At 43.7% G+C, this 22174-nt stretch overlaps 1 protein-coding gene across 3 annotated transcripts in view; it reads left to right on the forward strand.

Annotated features, from left to right (window-relative positions):
- Window positions 1-2805: 2805 nt before the first annotated feature.
- Window positions 2806-22174, forward strand: part of LOC123750526 (methyltransferase-like protein 27) — a 251848-nt gene continuing 232479 nt past the window's right edge. Inside the window, exons 1-2 of one of the 3 annotated variants that reach the window (XM_069312532.1) lie at window positions 2806-2989; window positions 3239-3339. The gene's annotated coding sequence lies outside the window, so the exon portion shown is untranslated. The remainder of the gene's footprint in view (window positions 2990-3238; window positions 3340-22174) is intronic. The other 2 variants (XM_069312530.1, XM_069312533.1) reach the window with 2 other exon arrangements.

The raw sequence follows: 22174 nt of genomic DNA on the forward strand, positions 1-22174 counted from the left end.
AACATTTCATCTATTTCCACTTTGTCAATTCCCCAGAGTATTTTATATGTCCCTATCATATCTCCTCTCTCCCTTCTTTTCTCTAGTGTCGTAAGGTTCAGTTCCTTCAAACGCTCTTCATATCCCATCTCTCGTAACTCTGGGACAAGCCTCGTAGCAAACCTCTGAACCTTCACCAGTTTCCTTATGTGTTTCTTCAGGTGGGGTTCGACGATGGTGCGGCATACTCTAAGACTAGTCTCACGTAGGCAGCGTAAAGCACCCTAAAAGCCTCCTCACTTAGGTTTCTGAATGTTCTAATTTTCGCCAGTGTAGAGTAAGCTGCTGTCGTTATCCTATTTATTTGTGCCTCAGGAGTTAGATTAGGTGTCACATCCACTCCCAGGTCTCTTTCTCGAATCATTACAGGTAAGCAGTTCCCCTTCGTTGTGTACTGTCCCTCTGGTCGCCTATCATTTGATCCTATTTCCATAACTTTACATTTACTGGTGTTGAACTCCAGTAGCCATTTCCCTGACCATCTCTGCAACCTGTTTAAGTCCTCTTGGAGGATCCTACAATCCTCATCTGTCACAACTCTTCTCATTAAGGTGTGTGTACTCACCTATTTGTACTCACCTATTTGTGCTTGCAGGGGTTGAGCTTTGGCTCTTTGGTCCCGCCTCTCAACTGTCAATCAACTGGTGTACAGATTCCTGAGCCTACTGGGCTCTATCATATCTACATTTAAAACTGTGTATGGAGTCAGCCTCCACCACATCACTGCCTAATGCATTCCATCCGTTAACTACTCTGACACTGAAAAAGTTCCTTCTAACGTCTCTGTGGCTCAGGTGGGTACTCAGTTTCCACCTGTGTCCCCTTGTTCGCGTCCCACCAGTGTTGAATAGTTTATTCTTGATTACCCGGTCGATTCCTCTGAGGATTTTGTAGGTTGTGATCATGTATCCCCTTACTCTTCTGTCTTCCAGTGTCGTAAGGTGCATTTCCCGCAGCCTTTCCTCGTAACTCACACACCACTATCTTCCACCAGCACCTAAACGGTGGTGGGGTGTTTGGGCTGGGCAGCTCCTGTGTTGTCTATTAATATGCGAGGGACAAGCAGGCAATATCGCAGTAAAAAAATGTGTGTGTGTGTGTGTGTGTGTGTGTGTGTGTGTGTGTGTGTGTGTGTGTGTGTGTGTGTGTGTGTGTGTGTGTGTGTGTGTGTGTTTCTGAGATAAATATATGTAATAGATACATTAGAGGGAAAATAGATTGGTTAGAAATAGTTACAATAGTTATAGAAATAGAAATAGTTATAGAAATTTACTGTACAAATAGTACAGTAAATACACACACCACTATCTTCCACCAGCACCTGAACGGTGGTGGGGTGTGTGGGCTGGGCAGCTCCTGTGTTGTCTATTAATATACGAGGGACAAGCAGGCAATATCGCAGTGAAAAAATGATTACAAGTTAACAAATATTTGGCAAGCTGACCGAAGCCAAACAACAATGTTGAAAAAACAAATCAGAAATAGTGTGTTTTGAAGAAAGTGTCGCAACCAGTGTAGCAGTGCTGCCAGAGAGCTGCTCCAGCACCACTACAAGTAGATGATGGAATGGAGGAAGGGAGAGAGGATGAGGGGAAAGGGAGAGAGGATGAGGGAAAGGGAGGGAGGATGAGGGGAAAGGGAGAGAGGATGAGAGGAAAGGGAGATAATGGCTAATGGCTGATGGTTAATCGTGGCAGGAAAATATTAGTATTATATGACCAATAATTTAATAATGTTATGATATTTCTTCGTTATTTTAAAGATTCAATAATATTTAAATTCTTATATTACATATATATATATATATATATATATATATATATATATATATATATATATATATATATATATATATATATATATATACATATATATATATATATATATATATATATATATATATATATATATATATATATATATATATATATATATATACAACAATGATCACAAAAACACTGATCACTGAAAAACACTGAAACACTGAAAAATAGAAAATGCTTAGCATTTTCAATTTTTCACATGTGGTTATTCTGCATATATATATATATATATATATATATATATATATATATATATATATATATATATATATATATATATATATATATATATATATATATATATATTTTATATATATACATATGTGTGTGTGTGTATATCACGAAAATAAACACGTGATTAAAAATGTGACAATGTCAGACCACGGAGGAAAAATGAAACAGGAATTTCCTTAAGTACTTTCGTACTTTCGTTTCCGTGGTCTGACATTATCATATATATATATATATATATATATATATATATATATATATATATATATATATATATATATATATATATATATATATATATATATATATATATATATATATATATATATATATATATATGTCGTACCTAGTAGCCAGAACGCACTTCTCAGCCTACTATGCAAGGCCCGATTTGCCTAATAAGCCAAGTTTTCATGAATTAATTGTTTTTCGACTACCTAACCTACCTAACCTAACCTAACCTAACTTTTTCGGCTACCTAACCTAACCTAACCTATAAAGATTTTCTAGTTCAAATGTTCAAACTGGGTCCATGTGCAATTCAGAAAGTAATGGTGCTTTGAAGTCTAACTTGTATCACTGTTCAGGTGTTTAGACAACACCTGAGTGATGTAACGCTCTTCACTTCGAAGGGTTTAAGACGTGTGACATATATAGAAACAAGATAGGAAATGACAGTCTTTTGTCAGGCCCACCAGAGCTCCGGCACCAATAATATTGGCACTGCGCCCCTGGTTGTAACGCACTGTGAAGAGACCAGTAGGAAAGGGACCGTCGAGAAGACTAGACACAACTACCACCAGCTTCACCAGCTTCCACACCAACCATCTCATCACTTGCCCGTACAGCGGCACTGACCAGGAACTACCACTGCGTATATAAGTGTCATCTGAAGGGTGAGTTGTTATGCAATTAATGCAAGCCATTCTCAGCTAGACTACCTGCAATTTTGCTAGGATTTCATAGGGATAGCAAAGAGTGAAGGATATGATCGATATAGAACGATGGAAGGGTATAAGCCTAACCATATGGACAAGATTTATGGCATTAAAGAAACGCAAAATGAGTAGCTACGGAGAGCAGTTAGCATAGTAGAACTTTGGAAAAGCATGGATGAACTAGTGGGAGTCTGTTCTATACTGCAGGAAGAGCTGGGAGGAGGCGAGACGTAAAAAATGGAGAAGAAATACAGGCACTTATAGAATTTGCGTCTCTGGGAACGCAGCTTCAGAGAATTACAATAAAGGTAAACAACAAAGATCATCTAATTGAAGGCCTAATACTCACGTACCACACTTACATATTGATACCCTCTCAGTTACTCGCTGTTTCCTGTTGCTTAGATACTCCCTTATCCACTGGAGAACCTAACCTTTTATGCATGTCTGTTTCTCCTACTTTTGTAGCAACCTACTATGGAGTACTGTGTCAAAGGTTTTCTGACAGTCTAAGCAAATGCTGTCTGCCCACTCTTTTCTTTCTTGCTTATTTTTTGTCGCCTGGTCGAGGAAGCGTAAGGTAATGAAATTTGGCGAGAGGAGCAGGAGGCTGAACACAAGGTATCATCTGGGAAGTGAAATCCTGCAAGATTCAAATAGAGAGAAAGATCTGGGGATTGATATCACACCGAATCTGTCCCCAGAGACCCACATCAAAAGAATATCATCAGCGGCATATGCTAGACTGGCCAACATAAGAACTGCCTTTAGAAACTTGTGTAAGGAATCGTTCAGGACCCTGTATACCACTTACGTAAGACCAATCCTGGAGTATGCAGCTCCAGCCTGGAGTCCATACCTAGTTAAACACAAGACAAAGTTAGAGAAGATTCAGCGGTATGCCACCAGGCTCGTCCCGGAACTGAGAGGAATGAGCTACGAGGAAAGGCTAAAGGAGCTGAACCTCACATCCCTGGAAAACAAAAGAGTAAGGGGAGACATGATAACCACCTACAAAATTCTCAAGGGAATTGACAGGGTGGACAAAGATAAACTCTTCAGCACGGGTGGGACACGAACAAGGGACATAGGTGGAAACTTAGTACCCAGATGAGCAACAGAGACGTTAGAAAGAATTTTTTCAGTGTCAGAGTAGTTAATAAATGGAATGCACTAGGAAGTGATGTGGTGGAGGCTGACTCAATACACAGTTTCAAATGTAGATAGGATAGAGCCCAGTAGGCTCAGGAATCTGTACACCTGTTGATTGACGGTTGAGAGGCGGGACCAAAGAGCCAAAGCTCAACTCTCGCAAGCAAAATAAGGTGAATACAATTAAGTGAGCACACACACACACACACATACACACACACACACACACACCTTTGAGGTGTACTCACCTAGTTGTACTCACCTAGTTGTGTTTGCGGGGGTTGAGCTCTGGCTCTTTGGTCCCGCCTCTCAACCGTCAATCAACAGGTGTACAGATTCCTGAGCCTATTGGGCTCTATCATATCTACACTTGAAACTGTGTATGGAGTCAGCCTCCACCACATCACTTCCTAATGCATTCCATTTGTCAACCACTCTGACACTAAAAAAATTCTTTCTAATATCTCTGTGGCTCATTTGGGCACTCAGTTTCCACCTGTGTTCCCTTGTGCGTGTTCCCCTTGTGTTAAATAGACGGTCTTTATCTACCCTGTCAATTCCCTTCAGAATCTTGAATGTGGTGATCATGTCCCCCCTAACTCTTCTGTCTTCCAGCGAAGTGAGGTTTAATTCCCGTAGTCTCTCCTCGTAGCTCATACCTCTCAGCTCGGGTACTAGTCTGGTGGCGAACCTTTGAACCTTTTCCAGGTTAGTCTTATCCTTGACTAGATATGGACTCCATGCTGGGGCTGCATACTCCAGGATTGGCCTGACATATGTGGTATACAAAGTTCTGAATGATTCTTTAAACAAGTTTCTGAATACCGTTCGTATGTTGGCCAGCCTGGCATATGCCACTGATGTTATCCGCTTGATATGTGCTGCAGGAGACAGGTCTGGCGTGATATCAACCCCCAAGTCTTTTTCCTTCTCTGACTCCTGAAGAATTTCCTCTCCCAGATGATACCTTGTATCTGGCCTCCTGCTCCCTACACCTATCTCCATTACATTACATTTGGTTGGGTTAAACTCTAACAACCATTTGTTCGACCATTCCTTCAGCTTGTCTAGGTCTTCTTGAAGCCTCAAACAGTCCTCTTCTGTTTTAATCCTTCTCATAAATTTAGCATCGTCCGCAAACATTGAGAGAAATGAATCGATACCCTCCGGGAGATCATTTACATATATCAGAAACAAGATAGGACAGAGTACAGATCCTTGTGGGACTCCACTGGTGACTTCACGCCAATCGGAGGTCTCACCCCTCAGCGTAACTCTCTGCTTCCTATTGCTTAGATACTCCCTTATCCACTGGAGCACCTTACCAGCTACACCTGCCTGTCTCTCCAGCTTATGTACCAGCCTCTTATGCGGTACTGTGTCAAAGGCTTTCTGACAATCCAAGAAAATGCAGTCCGCCCAGCCCTCTCTTTCTTGCTTAATCTTTGTCACCTGATCGTAGAATTCTATCAAGCCTGTAAGGCAAGATTTACCCTCCCTGAACCCATGTTGGCGATTTGTCACGAAGTCCCTTCTCTCCAGATGTGTTACCAGGCTTTTTCTCACGATCTTCTCCATCACCTTGCATGGTATACAAGTCAAGGACACTGGCCTGTAGTTCAGTGCCTCTTGTCTGTCGCCCTTTTTGTATATTGGGACCACATTCGCCGTCTTCCATATTTCTGGTAGGTTTCCCGTCTCCAGTGACTTACTATACACTATGGAGAGTGGCAAGCAAAGTGCCTCTGCACACTCTTTCAGTATCCATGGTGAGATCCCATCCGGACCAACAGCCTTTCTAACATCCAGATCTAGCAGGTGTCTCTTCACCTCCTCTCTCGTAATTTCAAACTCTTCCATGGCTGCCTGGTTTACCTCCCTTTCTCCTAGCACAGTGACCTCACCTTGTTCTATTGTGAAGACCTCCTGGAACCTCTTGTTGAGTTGTTCACACACCTCTGTCATTCTCTGTATACCTGTCCTCGCCTGTTCGAAGTTTCAATACCTGTTCTTTTACTGTTGTTTTCCTTCTGATGTGACTGTGGAGTAGCTTTGGTTCGGTCTTGGCTTTGTTTGCTATATCATTTTCAAAACTTTTCTCTGCTTCTCTTCTCACCCAGACGTACTCATTCCTTGTTCTCTGGTATCTCTTTCTGCTTTCTGGTGTTCTGTTATTCCGGAAGTTCCTCCACGCTCATTTGTTCAGTTTCTTTGCTTCCATACATGCCCTATTATACCATGGATTCTTCTGTTGCTTCTCGGATTTTTTCCTTTCGGCCGGGAAGAACCTGTTTACTGCCTCCTGACACTTTTGGGTAACATAGTCCATCATACCCTGTACAGACTTATCTCTGAGGTCTGTGCCAAGGTATTTCACTTGGGAAACTTCTCATCTGTTCATAATTTCCCTTTCGGTATGCCAGCCTTTTGATTCCTAGTTCTTTTTTGGGGGAGATAAGTCCTAGCTCTACCAGGTACTCAAAGTTCAATTCACTGTGATCACTCATTCCCAAGGGCGCTTCCATCTTAACTTCCCAAATCCCACTCATTTAGGGTAAATATCAAATTAAGCATTGCTGGTTCATCTTCTCCTCTCATTCTTGTTGGTTCTTTGACGTGCTGGCTTAGAAAGTTTCTTGTTGCCACGTCCAGCAGCTTAGCTCTCCATGTTTCTGGTCCTCCATGCGGGTCTCTGTTCTTCCAATCTATCTTCCCATGGTTGAAGTCTCCCATAATTAGTAGACCAGATCCATTCCTGCTAACAACAGAAGCTGCTCTTTCTATTATGTTAATGGTGGCCATGTTGTTTCTATCATATTCCTGTATAGGTCTTCTGTCATTTGGTGGTGGATTATATATGACTACGACTATAATTTTTTTCCCTCCATTTGTTACAGTACCTGCTATGTAGTCACTGAAACCTTCACAGCCCTGAATATCCATCTCCTCAAAATTCCAGCCTTTTTTTACCAGCAGAGCTACACCACCCCCACCTCTTCCTTCCCTCTCTTTCCTCATAACATAATAGTCCTGTGGGAACACTGCGTTTGTTATCGTTTTCGTGAGCTTTGTTTTTGTGAGGGCTATTATATCTGGGTTTTCCTCTAGTACCCATTCTCCAAGCTCATTTGCTTTATTTGTAATTCCATCTATGTTAGTGTACATCGCTTTGAGACTCACTTTCTTCTGTCCCTTCTCAAATCGCCTCCTTGGTGAGTGTTCTGCTGGTGGGGGATGCTGTTCCATGGGTGTGAGGACCTGTGAGGCGGATAACAGGGTCTCAGAGGATACTGGGATGAGGGGCGGGGGATCCAGTGAAGGGGAAGGGACAGGGAGGGTATGGGGTGAATGGGAAGGGAGGACGGGAAGGAAAGGGGGGGAGGGAGGACTTGGGAGGAGGGGAGGGGTAGAAGGGTGGGGATTGGGTGTGGGGGAGGGAGATTTGGCTGAACATTTGAGTGGGGGCAGAAGGGTTTGGGGTAGGGGGGTTTTCTATGCAGAGGAGGGTGGCGGGGTTGTCCTCCCTTCTGGTGTTACTGGGTAGCTGGTTGTGGGTTCCCCCCTCGCCTCTGGGGGTGATATGTTGGGAGCTGTGACTTCCTGGTTTTCCCCTCTCGCCCTGCACCTCTTCCTTGCTTCTACCGCCACAGCTTTCTCCTCCCTTGTCATGTCTCTCTGGAGGAATACATTTTTTAATTTTCCCACGTTTTTCAGGGAGCTCTTCCTTGATAGGATCTTCTCCTTAGTGCTCTCGTTTGCAAACACTATCTTTATCATTCGGTCTCGGTCTTTGTTGTACCAACCTAGCCTGAAAACCTTCTCAATGCTATGCTCAGCCTCTTCCATGTCTAGTTCCTTTAGTACTTCATTCACTGCTGCTTTTTCCTTGTCATTCCACTCTGTCCTATTAGAGCCTTCCTGCTCTTTAATACCCACAGCAACCACTGATCTGTTCCTTTCCAGCAGTTGGCTAGTGGAGCGTGCCACCTCCTGTGAGGTGGCTGCTTTCATGGCCACCTCCATCACTGCAGTCATTACTTCAGAGTTATTTTTTTTTAGTATTTCCGCAAATGTTGCTTTTATTGTGGCATTCTCATCCAAAAAACTATTTCCACCTTCTCCCTGGATGGTTTTCTGATTCTCAGCCTCGATACCATTCTCTTTGAGGGCTCTAATCTCCTCCTTTGCTGCTGTCAGCTCTCTTTTCAGGTTGCTTATTTCGTTCTTTATTTCCTGCATCATTTCTTGCATCTCACTCTTGATGTCCTCCAGAAACTGGGCGAACGTTTCCTTCATTTTGTCATCTTGGCTCTTCCCTGTTCCCCTGGTACCTCTGGCTGCCATGCTTGCCCCTGTTCCTATAGTTGTGCCGTGATACGATTTGTCAGGAGGGCAGAGCGGGATGGGGGAGGGAGAGAGAGAGAGGAAGAGAGAGAGAAAAAAAGAGAGAGAGAGAAAGGGAGTGATAAAGGGAGAGATAAATGGGTGGGTGGGGGCGATCCGACCCTTCCACTGAAGTGAGAAGAAAGTAGAAGGGGAGGGGGGGAGGAGAGGTGTGTGTGTGTGTGTCAAAGATCGACCTCAGAGGATCACCCTAAATTGTGCCAAACAGATGGAAGAAGTACTAAGGAATGCTAGAAAATTACTAAGTGATGAGGATGGGAAAGGGTGGTCATTAAGACGAGATCTTTCAAAAGAAGATAGGGAGAAGCTGAAACTGAACCTCGCCGAGGCAAAACGTTTAAATGAGAGCAGGAATAAAGAAGAAATAAATTCTTTTTTCTACAAAGTGATAGGGGTAGGTAGGCCAGTAAAGTGGTACATAAAGGCAAACCAACAAAATCATTAGAGAGAGGGGGAGTGAAAAATAAGAAGAGGGGGAACAAGTTCCTCAAGATTGCATACACCAACATAGATGGAGTAAGATCGAAGATACTGGAATTAAGTGATGTAATACAGCTGCAGACACCAGACATTGTTGCACTCAAGGAGACAAAACTTGAAGATGTTATTTTAAATGAGGTCATATTCCCAAGGAGCTACTCAATTTGGAAACGGGACAGAAAAATTAGGAAAGGCGGTGGCGTTGCTGTGCTGGTGAAAGAACACCTAAAGGTGAACGAAATAATGACTGCCAATCCACAAGTTGACATAATAGCACTAGAGATCTGCCATGAGGATGACAAACTAATGATCATAAATGCATATAGTCCACCGCCAAGCAGCACATGGTCAAATTAGGAGCTAGATAGTAAACCAGAAGGTCTTATAACAATAATGAGAGAGATCATAGTGAGTGCGGATCTCGCTATGACTATAGATCATATCTGTTGATATGATCATGACTGTTGATAGTCAGCGACTTCAACTTGAAATCCATAGATTGGGAAGCATATGAAGCTAAAACAGAAGATTTTTGGACCTGTAAATTTGTAGACCTAATCCTGGAAACATTCTTGTATCAACATGTTAAACAAGCTACGAGGATGAGGGAAGGGGACGTTCCCTCCATGATAGATTTGATATTTACCAGGAAGGAGGAAGAAATATTTGATATTCAGTGCATTCCTCCCTTGGGTAAAAGTGACCATGTCTTTTTGGGAATAAAGTATGCAATGCGTTATAATCTGGAAGAAAATAAGAAGGTTGATGCAATTGAAAAGCCTGGCTTTTGGAGAGGACATTATGGTAACCTTAGAAAAATTTTTAGTGAGTATAATTGGACAGACTTGTTGCTAGGCAAGGAAGTGAATGAATTTATACCAAAACAGAGATGCAGAACTAGGAAACAGGATTGGTTCAACAGAAATTGGGAGAGGGCCAGAGACCAAAAGACACAAAAATGGAATCAATACAGGAAGAGGCCAAACCCCCAAACATACCAGCGATACAAAGATGTGAGAGACAACTACACGGCAGTGAGGAGAGAGGCAGAAAGAAATTTTGAAAAAGGGATTGCAAACAAATGTAAAACAGAACCAGGCCTATTCTATAAATTCATAAACAACAAATTGCAGGTAAAGGATAATATTCAGAGGATGAAAATGAGAAATAGATTCACGGAAAATGAAAAGGAAATGTGTGAAACATTAAACGAAAAGTTCCAAAGTGTGTTTGTACAAAATGAAATCTTCAGGGAACCAGACACAATAAGAATTCCAGAGAACAACATAGAGCACATAGAGGTGTCTAGAGACGAAGTGGAAAAAATGCTAAAGGAGCTCAGTAAGAACACAGCAGTTGGTCCAGATGGAGTTTCACCATGGGTTCTGAGAGAATGTGCACCTGAGCTCAGCATTCCACTTCAACTGATTTTTCAAGCATCCCTGTTTACAGGAGTTTTAGCTGATGTGTGCAAAAAGGCTAACATAGTTCCAATCTACAAAAGTGGAAGCAGGGAAGACCGCTTCAATTATAGACCTGTATCATTGACAAGTGTAATAGTCAAAATATTGGAAAAAATAATAAAAACTAAATGGGTAAATCACCTGGAGAGAAATGATATAATATCAGACAGACAGTATGGTTTTCGATCTGGAAGATCCTGTGTATCGAATTTACTCAGTTTCTATGATCGAGCAACAGAGATATTACAGGAAAGAGACGGTTGGGTTGACTGCATCTATCTGGACCTAAAAAATGCTTTCGACAGAGTTCCACATAAGAGGGTGATCTGGAAACTGGTAAATAGTGGAGGGGTGACAGGTAAGCTTCTAACATGGCTGAAAAATTTTCTGACTGATAGAAAAATGAGGGCAGTGATCAGAGGCAATGTATCGGACTGGAGAAATGTCACAAGTGGAGTACCACAGGGTTCAGTTCTTGCACCAGTGATGTTTATTGTCTACATAAATGATCTACCAGTTGGTATACAGAATTATATGAACATGTTTGCTGATGATGCTAAGAAAATAGGAAGGATAAGAAACTAAGATGATTGTCATGCTCTTCGAGATGATCTGGACAAAATAAATATATGGAGCACCACTTGGCAAATGGAATTTAATGTATATAAATGCCATGTTATGGAATGTGGAACATTGACCCCACACAACCTATATATTATGTGAGAAATCTTTAAAAAATTCTGATAAAGAAAGAGATCTAGGGATGGCTCTAGATAGAAAACTATCACCTGAGGACCACATAAAGAATATTGTGCAAGGAGCCTATGCCACGCTTTCTAACTTCAGAATTGCTTTCAAATACATGGTTGGCGATATACTAAAGAAATTGTTCACGACTTTTGTTAGGCCAAAGCTAGAATATGCAGCGGTTGTGTGGTGCCCATATCCTAAGAAGCACATCAACAAACTGTAAAAGGTGCAAAGACATGCTACTAAGTGGCTCCCAGAACTGAAGGGCAAGAGCTACGAGGAGAGGTTAGAGGCATTAAATATGCCAAAACTAGAAGACATAAGAAAAAGAGGTGATATGATCACTACATACAAAATAGTAACAGGAATTGATAAAATCGATAGGGAAGATTTCCTGAGATCTGGATCTTTAAGAACAAGAGGTCATAGATTTAAACTAGCTAAACACAGATGCCGAAGAAATAAAAGAAAATTCACTTTTGCAAACAGAGTGGTAGACGGTTGGAACAAGTTAGGTGAGAAGGTGTTGGAGGCCAAGACCGTCAGTAGTTTCTAAGCGTTATATGACAAAGAGTGCTGGGAAGATGGGACACCACGAGCGTAGCTCTCATCCTGTAACTACATTTAGGTAATTACTCACACACACACACACACACACACACACACACACACACACACACACACACACACACACACACACACACACACACACACACACACACACACACACACACACACACACACACACACACACACACAGTTTGTCCCAGTCCAAAAGGAAAACAGAGAAACGAAGATGAGAAACCCATGGTTTAATCAGAGATGTAGGCTTGCTAAGCAGCAAAGTAAAAGGACATGGAGAAACTATAGGAATAACAGGACACTGGAGAGCAGAGAAAGGTACCAGAATGCCAGGAATGAATATGTCAGGATGAGAAGAGAAGCAGAAAGACAATACGAAAATGACTTCGCAAGCAAGGCAAAGACTCAGCCTAAATTGTTGCATAGCCACACCAGGAGAAAAACAACAGTAAAATAACAGGTTATGAAATTAAGGATAAGGGCGGAAGGATTCACTACAAATGACAAGGAAGTGTGTGAAGAATTGAATAAGAAATTCCAGGAGGTCTTCACCTTAGAGCAAGGAGAAATTCCAGAGGTAAGAGAGGAAATAGCTAACCAGGAACCACTGGAAGACTTTGAGATTACCAGCGCGGAAGTAAGGAAGTGTTTACTAGAGTTGGATGTGACAAAGGCTATAGGCCCAGATGGAATCTCCCCTTGGGTTCTAAAGGAAGGAGCAGAAGAACTGTGCCTACCACTCTTCATAGTGTATAACAAATCACTGGCAACAGGGGAACTGCCAGATATTTGGAAAGCAGCTAACGTAGTCCCGATATACAAGAAAGGGGATAAACAGGAGGCACTGAACTACAGGCTAGTGTCCCTAACCTGCATACCATGCAAGCTGATGGAGAAGATTGTGCGAAAAAAACTAGTGGAGCATCTGGAGCGAAGGAACTTTGTAACACAGCATCAATATGGGTTCAGGGATGGCAGGTCCTGCCTCACAGGGTTACTTGAATTCTACGACCAGGCAACAAAAATAAGGCAAGAAGAGAAGGGTGGGCAGACTGCATATTTTTGGATTGTCAAAAAGCCTTTGATACAGTGCCACACAAGAGGCTAGTGCGAAAGTTGGAGATGCAGGCTGGAGTGAGAGGGAAGGTACTCCGGTGGATAGAGGAGTACCTAAGCAACAGGAGACAACGAGTCTGTGTGAGGGGTGAAGTCTCAGATTGGCGAGACGTTACAAGCGGAGTTCCACAGGGGTCAGTCCTTGAACCTATACTGTTTTTGGTATATTTAAATGATCTCCCAGAGGGTATAGATTCGTTCCTCTCAATGTTTGCCGACGATGCAAAAATTATGAGGAGGATTCAAACAGAGGAGGATAATAGGAGGCTACAAGATGACCTAGATAGACTGAGTGAATGGTCCAACAAATGGCTGTTGAAGTTCAACCCGAGTAAATGCAAGGTAATGAAACTAGGCAGTGGAAATAGGAGGCCAGACACAGGATACAGAATAGGAGATGAAGTATTTAATGAAACAGACAGAGAGAAAGATCTAGGAGTTGATATCACACCAAACCTGTCTCATGAAGCCCACATAAAGAGAATAAAGTCTGCGGCATATGCGAGGATGGCTAACATCAGAACGGCGTTCAGGAACCTGTGTAAGGAATCATTCAGAATCTTGTACACCACATATGTAAGACCAATCCTGGAGTATGCGGTCCCAGCATGGAGCCCGTACCTTGTCAAGCACAAGACGAAGCTGGGAAAAGTCCAAAGGTATGCTACTAGACTAGTCCCAGAACTAAGAGGCATGAGTTATGAGGAAAGGCTGCGGGAAATGCACCTTACGACACTGGAAGACAGAAGAGTAAGAAGGGACATGATCACAACCTACAAAATCCTTAGGGGAATCGACCGGGTAAACAAGGATGAACTATTCAACTCTGGAGGGACGCGAAGAAGGGGACACAGGTGGAAGCTGAGTACCCAAATGAGCCACAGAGACGTTAGAAAGAACTTTTTCAGTGTCAGAGTAGTTAGTAAATGGAATGCATTAGGAAGTGATGTGGTGGAGGCTGACTCCATACACAGTTTCAAATGTAGATATGATAGAGCCCAGTAGGCTCAGGAATCTGTACACCAGTTGATTGACGGTTGAGAGGCGGGACCAAAGAGACAAAGCTCAACCCCCGCAAGCACAATAAGGTGAGTACAATTAGGTGAGTACACACACACATCTATATTCAAGAAGAAATCAAGAAGAGCAGAGTGGCAGGGAAAAGTGAGATAACTAGGCTTACAACTGAATTTGGCAGGAATAAGGGTAGCATGGCAAAGAGAGGGGAAGTGGTGGGAGATTTACTAGTGAGTGTGGGAGTGGTGGGGGTCAATCAGTGGGGAGGGCGACCAACATGACCCTTCACTGAGGAGGTCAATCATAATCCATGGAATACTTGAAGCCAATGCATCATCGAGGCAGGATAGGATTGAGATTGAAGATTTTGAGCTACAGTGGATCTTGAGAGATATCAGAGCCGAGATAGCAGGGAATGAGGTGGGAATCCACCGCCACATTGGGGCGTATAACTGTAACAAGAAACGATCTGTCCTGGTACAGTTCACTAATAAGGAGGCTGTGGACTACACATTGCAACACAAGCACTTACTCAGCGGTAGCGAAAACTATTACAATGTGAATACTGACAAATACATGACCAAAGATGAGCAGATAGCCCACAGGGTGAGCCGTACTCGACATATCTCCTCAAATTTGAGCGTAGTTACATAACCCAGTGCTAACCCAACCCGTGCCCCACCCTGTGCTAACAAGCCCACACCTGCTTTCCAGGTTACTCCCTCCTCAAATCAGCCCTCCCTGCCCCTGCTTATCTCCCCAACACCTCCCCTGATTCCTCTGACCCCATTGCATTCGAATCCATCTGAATCATCCCACATTCCAAGGCCCCCCCCCCCTCATCCTCTCAACCCCCAAAACCCGACTAGCCCTCATCCCCTCAACCCCCAAACCTGACCAGCCCTCATCCCCTCAACCCCCAAAACCCGCCCAGCCCTCATCCCCTCAACCCCCCAAAACGGCCCAGCCCTCACCCCTCCTAATCCCCTCATCTTCCATGTGACCCTCTACCCTTGCGAGGGGGGGGGGGGCACATGGACCTCCCGTGGGGCATGGAGGGACCCACCCACCTCTTACTCCATTTCTCTTTTCCCCCTTCTGCCCTAATGCCCACACCTACCCCTGAGTTTTCCTTGACTAATACAACCTCCCTCCCACTATCTCTATCCATGTTCCATCTGCCACTCTTCCCCCGACCCCATTCTATCCTTCTCCTCCCTCCCCAACCTCTCCACCTCTATCTGACTCTCAACATTACGCTACTTCCCAACTCCTCTATGCCTCTCAGACTATGCCTAATCTTCAAACTCAGTATGCCCTTTCTACACCAAAACTACCTACCCAGGCTCTACCCCAGACCTTCCTACCTTCCGTCCTAGATGCCCAGCCCACATTCGCCCCCCAAGCACCCCCTCCAGACTCCGTCCACCCCCCAGATCCCCCCAGCCCCCATTCACCCCCCAGACACCTGCCAGATCCCCCCCCCCCCTCCCAGACCCCCAGAGAAAGGGTGAACTCTGGTACCAGAGTTTCCATGAAGAATTTCAAGGTTTGGTGCAACAATGCTGATGGGGTATCTAATAAAGCAGAAGAGAGAGTGAGTAAGGCAGATCCTCACATAGTTACAATAGTGGAAACTAAAATAAATGCCATGATCTCAGATGCAATCTTTCCAAAGGGCTACCAGGTGATAAGAAAAGAGAGGACAAAGAGACAGGGAGGGGTAGTGGCACGCCTAATAAAGCGGAAATGAAGTTTGAAGACCTGGGAAATCGGGTTACCAATGAGAGCAAAAGCTTCATACATGGAACTCTGACAGCAGATGGGAGGAAGATTGTGATCTTGGTAAACTACAATCCCCCACCAAACAGTAGAAGACAAAGGAAGGAGTATGATGACAACAACAAGATATGCATAGATGAACTGCAGAAGACAGCAACATTAGCTCACAGAATGAGAGCGAAGTTGCTGGTCATGGGGGACCTAAATCATGGAGAGATAAATTGGGAAGCAAGGAATCCCCATGGAGGGGACGAAACGTGGGGAGCAAGGTTAGAAGATGTTATAGACAGGAATTTCCTAACACAACATGTGAAGGAAGACACAAGGGAAAGAGGAGGAGATGCACCGAGCCTATTAGGCCTGATTTTCACCCAGAACGTAGAAGATATCGAGAATTTGGAGCATGAAATACCTCTAGGGGCCAGCGACCATTGTATCCTAGTCTTTGACTGCATGATGGAATTCAAACTTGTGACCATGGGACAAGAGGTCTGGGAAAGGATAGTTGACTTCAGGAAAGGGGACTTCAGGAGGATAAGGGAGATATATCTGGTAGAAGTGCAGTGGGAGGAAGAAATTAGAGGAAAAAGAGTCCAAGATATGATGGACCTAGTCATACGGAAATGCCAGGAGGCCGATGAGAGATTTATACCAACAGTAAAGTGAAAAAATAAGAGGGAATATAATAACCCATGGTTTAATAGACAGTTTCAGGACGCAAAGATGGCCAGCTGGTAGGAGTGGAGGAAGTACCGAAGACAAAGGACAGAGGACAACAGGATCAGATGCAACAGAGCTAGGAACGATTACATTAACATAAGCCGAACATCGGAAAGGAACTATGAGAACGATATTGCGATCAAAGCGAAAAAGCAACCTAAATTACTACATTCATTTAAAAAGAAAAATGTCGGTGAACGACCAAGTGACAAGACTAAGAAAAACAGAGGGGGCATATACTGAAAGTGAGAAGGAAATCAGCATGGCACTGAATGCCAGTTTCCATGAGTGTTCACAACTGAGCCTGAGCAGCTCCCATTGTTAAAAGAGATTGCCCTAGATGAAAGACTATCAGATATAGAGGTGACAGCAGAGGAAGTAATGAAACAGTTGACAACCCTGGATGCAACTAAAACAGTTGAACCAGACAAAGTTTCACCGTAGATACTAGAAGAAGCAGCGCAGGCTCTCAGCGTGCCTCTGGCAATGATCTTTAATGAGTCACTTATGTTGGGAGAATTACCCAGTTGCTGGAAGAAAGCAAATGTCGTACCGATTTTCAAGAAAGGTGATACGGAGGAGACACTTAACTATAGACCTGTATCATTGACAAGCATCCCCTGCAAAATACTTGTGAGAATAATTATGCTACAACTGGTCGCACACCTGGAGAACGTTAGGTTTGTGAACAAACAGGCACGATTTCCCTTTCCAGAACATGGGTTCTGGAAAGAGAAATTGTGCCTGACTAACCTTTTGGAGTTCTATGATGAAACAACGAGGATAAGACAGGACAGAGATGGTTGGGCAGACTATATTTCTGGACTGGCAAAAAGTCTTTGATACAGTACTGCACATTAACCTGCTGTTCAAACTCGAGAGGCAGGCGGGGGTGGGAGGAAAGGCCCTAGCATGGATAAGGAACAACCTAACAAGAAGGAGCCAAAGAGTTATGGTAAGGAGCGAGAAGTCGGACTGGCGAACAGTAACGAGTGGAGTACATCAAGGATCGATGTTTGGATCAATTCTATTTCTAATATATGTTAACGACATGGTTACATGAGTAGAGTCATACATGTCAATGTTCGCGGATGACGCAAAGTTGATGAGAAGAGTTGTGACAGATGAGGATTGCAGGATCCTCAAAGAGGACCTGAACAGGTTGCAGAGATGGACAGAGAAATGTCTACTAAAGTTCAACAAGAGCAAATGTAAAGTTCTGGAAATGGGACTAGGTGATAGGAGACCAAAGGGACAGTACACAATGAAGGGGAACAGCCTACCTGTAACGACGCGTGAAAGAGACCTGGACAAAAACGTATCACCTAATCTATCTCCTGAAACACATATAAATAGAGTAACGACAGCAGCGTACTCTACACTGGCAAAAGTTAGAACATCATTCAGAACCCTAAGTAAGCAGGCATTTAGGGAGCTTTACACTGCCTACGTGAGACCAGTCTTAGAGTATGCCGCCTCATCATGGAGTCCCCCATCCAAAGAAGCATATAAGGTAACTGAAAAAGGTTCAGAGGTTTGCAACAAGACGCGTCCCAGAGTTACAAAGGATGGGATATGAGGAGCGCCTGAAGGAACTGAACCTTACGACACTAGAAAGAAGAAGGAAGAGGGGGGACATGATAGGAACGTACAAAATACTCAGGGGGAATGACAGAGTGGACATTGACGAAATGTTCACACGGAATAGTAACAGAACGAGTGGACATGGGTTGAAGCTGAAAACTCAGATGAGTCACAGGTGTTGGAAATTTCCAAAACTAACAAATTACCATTGTATAATACATCATTATTATTATATACTAACTACAGTAGTTATTAATTTCGCTAATGGTAATGTCAACATAAATTAACAGTTTTTATCTGCGCATTAGCGCTAGAATTCTCACGACATCGAGTAACAAAATTGCATCAGATAATGTCTATCTAGACACGCTAAAATTATCAGTATTCAGTGTAATAATTAACTACGGATAATATAGCTCCCAATAATCAAAAACCGAGAGTTATTAACTAAAATTATTATCTAGTAGCAGTGCCCAAATGAGCTGCAGAGATATTAAAATGAACTTTTTTAGTGTCAGAGTGATTGACAAATGGAATGCATTAGGAATTGATGGGGTGGAGGCTGACTCCATACACAGTTTCAAGTGTAGATATGATAGAGCCCAATAGGCTCAGGAACCTTTACACCTGTTTATTGACAGTTGAGAGGCGGTACCAAAGAGCTCGACCCCCGCAAGCACAACTTGGTGAGTACAACTAGGTGAGTACACACATGCACACGCATACACACGCACAAACACACACACACACACATGCACACACACACAGGGAGCCGATGGCCAAGCGGAAGGCACGCTAGACACGTGATCCTGTGGTCCCGGGTTCAATCCCCGGCGCTGGCGAGAAACGATGGGCAGAGTTTCCTTCACCCTATGCTCCTGTTACCTAGCAGTAAATTGGTATCTGGGAGTTAGTCAGCTGTCATGGGCTGCTTCCTAGGGTGTGTGTGTGTGTGGTGCGGAAAAAAATAGTAGTAGTAGAAACAGTTGATTGACAGTTGAGAGGCGGGCTGAAAGAGCAGAGCTCAACCCCCGCAAGCACAACAACTAGGTGAACACACACACATTGGATTGGACATCTGGAATTGGAAACAAACATGGCAGGGAGCAGACGTAACACAGAGGGAGGAGGAGGACAAGATGTATCGCTTTAGGATGTACTCAACTAGATGTACTTGAGGATGTAGGAGTGGGGAACCCCTCCACAGGCGTTTCAACAGCCCCAGTGGGATTAGGATAACACCTATCTCCCACCCATTAGAAGCCCTAACTGCCCAAGCCCCTACATTCCTCCGCCAACCTAAGCCCTCCCTTCTCCCCCAGCCCCCTATCCTCTGCCTCCTCTCCCACCCCCCTAAGTCCTCCCTTCTCCCCAACCCCCCCCAAACCCTCTCGTCTCTCCTGCTCCCACAAGCCCTTTTTACTCCCCCCTCCCCCAAAGCCTTCCTTACCCCCACCCCCCCCAATGCCCTCCTTCCCCCATTTCCCTGCCAAACCCCCCTCTTCTCTCACTTCACCCCAAGCCCTCCCTTCTCCCCCACCCCTCCATGCCCTGACTTTGCCTCTACCCTCTCCAAATCAGATCCTCCCAGCCCCCCACAACCCAGGTCCTCCCTCACTCTCAGCTCCCCTCACAACCCAGGGGCCCCCTTCCCACTCACCATCCAGACCCTCCATGTTTACCTACTCAAGTGGAATCAACAGAAACTGAGGATGGACAGAAAAGAGTCAGCTTCAAGGTGATGTACATGAACATAGATGTGATTACAAGCAAGGCGAGTGAACTTAGGGAAAGAGCACAAGAAGCAAACCCAGATGTAATTGGACTCACGGAAACAAAACTCTCAGGAATCATAACGAATGCGGGGTTCCCCCAGAATTACACTGTAATAAGGAAAGAGAGGGAGGGTAGGGGAGGAGGCGGAGTGGCCCTCCTCTTGAGTAAGGAATGGAGTTTCAAGGAGATGGTTATCCCAGGCTGTGAAGGGTTTAGAGACTACATAACAGGAAACTTGAAAATGGGAGGACCTAGAGTAGTAGTAGCAGTGATATATAACCCTCAACCAAATGACAGAAGACCCAGGCAAGGGTATGACAGAAACAACATGGCAGTTAATAACATAATTGAGAGGGCAGCCTCTGCTGCCTGTAGAAATAAAACCCATCTGCTCATCAAGAGGAACTTCAATCATGGAGGGATTGATTGGGAGAACAAGGAACCGCATGGAGGAGAGGATATACATGGAGAGCCAAACTAGTGGAGGTGGCGACAAGAAACTTTCCAAGCCAACATGTCAGCGAACCAACTAGGATGAAGGGAAACGATGAACCAGCAAAACTCGACCTAGTCTTCACTCTGAATGACTCCGACATAAGGGAAATTGACTTCGAGGCTCCAGTAGGAATGAGTGATCACAGTGTACTGACCTTTGAATATCTGCTCGAAGAAGGGCTAAAGTGCTCGAGAAAAGGATCTGAAAGCAAAAGGCTAGAATTTAGTAAGGGAAATTACGAAGAGATAAGAAAATTCCTAATTGATATAACATGGGAATCAGAGCTAAGGGGAAAGACGGCCCAAAACATGATGGAACACATCACACAGAAGTGCAAGGAGGCAGCAGAAAAGTTTATTCCAGCCCAAAAGGTTAAAAATGAAATGCAAATGAGAAACCCATGGTTTAGCTACTTAACTGCGCCAACCGAGTTTTCTCGGTCGACGGGAAACTAAGCCAACCGAGAAAACTCTTTTTGATTTTTCCATGCCCATTCTAAATGTGTGCGAGGTTGGTTGTGTACGAAATGGACTCTTAGGACCTCCAGTGAGAGGCAGCCATCTTGGAAAAAATTCTCAGAATACCCTAGGGCTGCTAGCTGGGTTAGTACTCAGTGAGCAACCATGGGTGGCGCCCGCGTCTCTGGCTCCCAAACACCTGTCCGACGGGGTGTTGAAAGATCGCGCTCTGTCAGTGAAATTCAAACCTTATTGTTTGAAGAACATAAGGATCATAATATTGGTGAAGCTAGGCGCAATAAGGACCTAACACAAAGATTGGATGCAAATGGTACAGCACCTATGAGGATGATACAGCGAGAGTATCCAATTGTAGCTCTGAGCAGCACCCTTGCCCACCCATGTTATCTCCAATTTATATAGATGATATATAGATTAATCGTTTTCTGCATTAAGTGATGATCAATCTGATACAAGTAGCATAGATGAACAGTGTAATCGGCTTCCATGGTGGTGTTTTCCATAGATATTTTCAAGAATAGTTGAATCTCTCCCAGACTGACGCTCTTTGAGGCTAACTGAATCTCTTCCTGACTGATGGACACTCTTTGAGGCTAGATAAATCTCTTCCAGTTTTGGACCTTACAAAGAGATCTTTTCAAGACTACCTTACAAATTGATCTTTTTCTATAATTTTTTCAATACTACCTTGTGCTTTACAAGCTTGGCTACATACAACCTACAAGTACTAAAGCCAAGGGTGTATGTGAGTGCATTATTTGCAAGCACACAGAACAAAGAGACATGAAGCGAAAATCTATCTGTACCTGTTGCATCGAGAGCGAAGTCGCGGTGTGCACCATGGACTACTTCCTTGATTATTACTCACTTCCGAAGTACTGAGTGTGTAATACAGGGTGTTACTGTGTAAATAGTGTGTGAAACTGTACATATTGTAATTTTAGTGAATTTTTGACAAGTAATATTGCGACAAACATTTATTGTGGACACATTACTGACACATGTATCACAGTTCCAAGGAACATTATGAACGTTCTACTGTATACATATTGTAAAGGTCGCAAATATGCATCATATACGATAAAGAAACAAATAAAACCGCATTGGAAATACATAGAACAAATAATTGAAAATATATTTGTGGCAACCCCCGGTGCTTGAATGGCCTGCGCGACCGTGTCTGGGCGATTCATGCACGGGCGACCAGGCCCTGATGACGTCACAGTGCACCTTGTCCACGTCTCTACAGCCAAAGTAAGCGGAATTTGGTATTTATTTTTACATAGACATGTTCAAGGAAGGAAATTTATCATTTTACTGAGAAAAAATAATTTTTTGGGAA

Source organism: Procambarus clarkii, chromosome 72 (assembly GCF_040958095.1).
Source record: "Procambarus clarkii isolate CNS0578487 chromosome 72, FALCON_Pclarkii_2.0, whole genome shotgun sequence".
Taxonomy (NCBI): Eukaryota; Metazoa; Arthropoda; class Malacostraca; order Decapoda; family Cambaridae; genus Procambarus; species Procambarus clarkii.